At 55.0% G+C, this 1,959-nt stretch overlaps 1 protein-coding gene across 4 annotated transcripts in view; it reads left to right on the top strand.

Moving 5' to 3' along the window:
- The first annotated feature begins 1,730 nt into the window (after positions 1 to 1,730).
- Positions 1,731 to 1,959, top strand: part of MEF2A (myocyte enhancer factor 2A) — a 193,888-nt gene continuing 193,659 nt past the window's right edge. For 3 of the 4 annotated variants that reach the window (XM_019504010.1, XM_019504011.1, XM_019504008.1), the window contains exon 1: positions 1,732 to 1,830. The gene's annotated coding sequence lies outside the window, so the exon portion shown is untranslated. Of the gene's footprint in view, positions 1,831 to 1,959 lie in introns of all 4 variants that reach the window. The other variant, XM_019504007.1, reaches the window with a different exon arrangement.

Raw genomic sequence — 1,959 nt, 5'->3', positions numbered from 1 at the left:
ATCTCTTGTGAAGGACAAAGATATCAAAGACAGAAAACTGATGTCATTATTCTTAAGGAACCTTTTCTTTTTGGAGAGAAACTAAATGCCAAAACATCCTTTGGCAAGGGATGGTGCATGGAAGTGAATACTGAGGGAGGGGTCATAGCGAAGCATTACTCACCCAAGCCAGCAAGAGGAGCGGGAGCTTACATTAACCCAGGCCTCGGGTTGTGATAAGCAAGCGACTGCTGCAAATGCTGGGTGCATTAGCCTCTGCCCGCCCCCTTACTGTTTTGCAGCAGAAAGGAACATTGATTATTCCCCCCGCTTTTTTTCTTTTATTTGTGGCTGTGGAAAGCAAAAGTGAGTTTGTATAGCCAAGAAGGCCACGGCCATTTGTATATGGTAACTGCACAGATCATTGCACACAGGCCTTGGTGCACATGGACCCTCCTTCCAGCCACCAACAACTATGAAACACGTCCTGTTATCTTCCAGCATTAGACCCAGGGAGAGGCCTTCTGCTAGTTCTAGTTAAGCAAATTTTCCTTTAGCTCAAGGGCATGCCCTTGGAGTTGAGCAGCCAGGCTCTTTCTCTTAACTTCTTAGAGCCAGGCTTGGGGGGAGGGCACCATTATGGAGAAACTTCTGCTGGTCCAGCTACATGTCAGGGGGGTGAAGCCTGACACAGGCCTGCACCAGCCCAGGCAGCAAGAGCTCCTTAGCCAGGCCCTCATTGTTGACCAGCCCAACTTGACTGTTGCTGGCAATTAATTTTGCCTCCCTTCCTCTTTTGCGTCCTTGCAACAAAGTCTTTAGCAGAGAATCTGACACCACAGCACTCTTCTACACAGCACTGCACCTAGGCTCCCGGCAAACTTTTAGTATGGCCACAGAGAAAAATAATAATTATAATAATAATAATTTTAACCATTTTCAGGCCAGTTTGCCCATGCCTGTACTGGGACCTTCTACTATGGCTTCAAACGTGCAACCTTTGGGCTGCTCATCGTGCATAGTGCTAACCTTGCATAGCACTCACACCATCCCATTTATTTTGCCTGGGAGCAGGGATAAATAATACGTTTGCTCTAGAACAGGGACAGACGCTGGGGGGCTGCCAACCTCCTGTATCCGACAGGGGCAAGGGCAGGGCTCTACCAGGCGAAAAGTTGCACATGCGCTCCAGATACCTCCCGCCTGCGAGCCGAACGAACCCCTGCGCTTACGTCATCCACTGCGCGCATGCGCCGTGGGGGGGAGGCGCGGAGCCGTCCTTTGGGAGAACGTGGTTCCCATTGGTCGAGGCTTTCCGCCCCCTTTCTCTGATTGGCCATCCCTCGCTGTCACTCCCCGCCCATCACCTGTTTCCTAAGTGGCTGGCGCTTTCGCTTTATCCCACCCTCTCTTTCGCGGATTGGCTGCTCCCTACCTTCACTCCTGCACACCGCCCTATCACGTCGCGCAGTTGTTCGTATGAAGAATGTAGACCCGGCCGCTCCCTGGCACTAAACAAAATAGTACGGAGTGGTAAGGTGCGTTGCGGTTGTCCAGCTCCGCTCCGGCCGGTTTTAGCCGAGCGCGGAGGATCTCTTGCTGCTCTCCCCCACCCTCTGCCGCCTCGGGGGAGCGGTCTGTGCGCCCTCGGGACGGGCGGAAGGAGACATCTGGCTGTTCCTCCGCCGGCGTGTGTGTGTGTGTGTGAGTGAGTGTGTGAGTGAGTGTGTGTGTGAGTGACAGAGGAAGTAGTTCCGGCCCCGCCTGGACCCTGTTTCCCCAAAATAGCGCCCGGCGGGAATCCGTGCGCGGGCGGCAGCGTCTCCCCGGGAGTCTGGGAGCAGCAGCGCGGTGAGTCTGGGGTGTCATGGGGGGAGGGGCGAGTCTTCGCGGGGGAGCTCATCCTGTGGGGTGGTGGGGCCTGCCTGCAACTTCCTGCGCGCATACGGAGGCGTCTGGAGCAGGCCAGTGGGGGGGGGG

Source organism: Gavialis gangeticus, unplaced genomic scaffold, assembly GCF_001723915.1.
Source record: "Gavialis gangeticus isolate Ggan-Ray unplaced genomic scaffold, GavGan_comp1, whole genome shotgun sequence".
Classification (NCBI taxonomy): Eukaryota; Metazoa; Chordata; order Crocodylia; family Gavialidae; genus Gavialis; species Gavialis gangeticus.
This window is presented reverse-complemented; position numbering and strand designations above follow the sequence as displayed.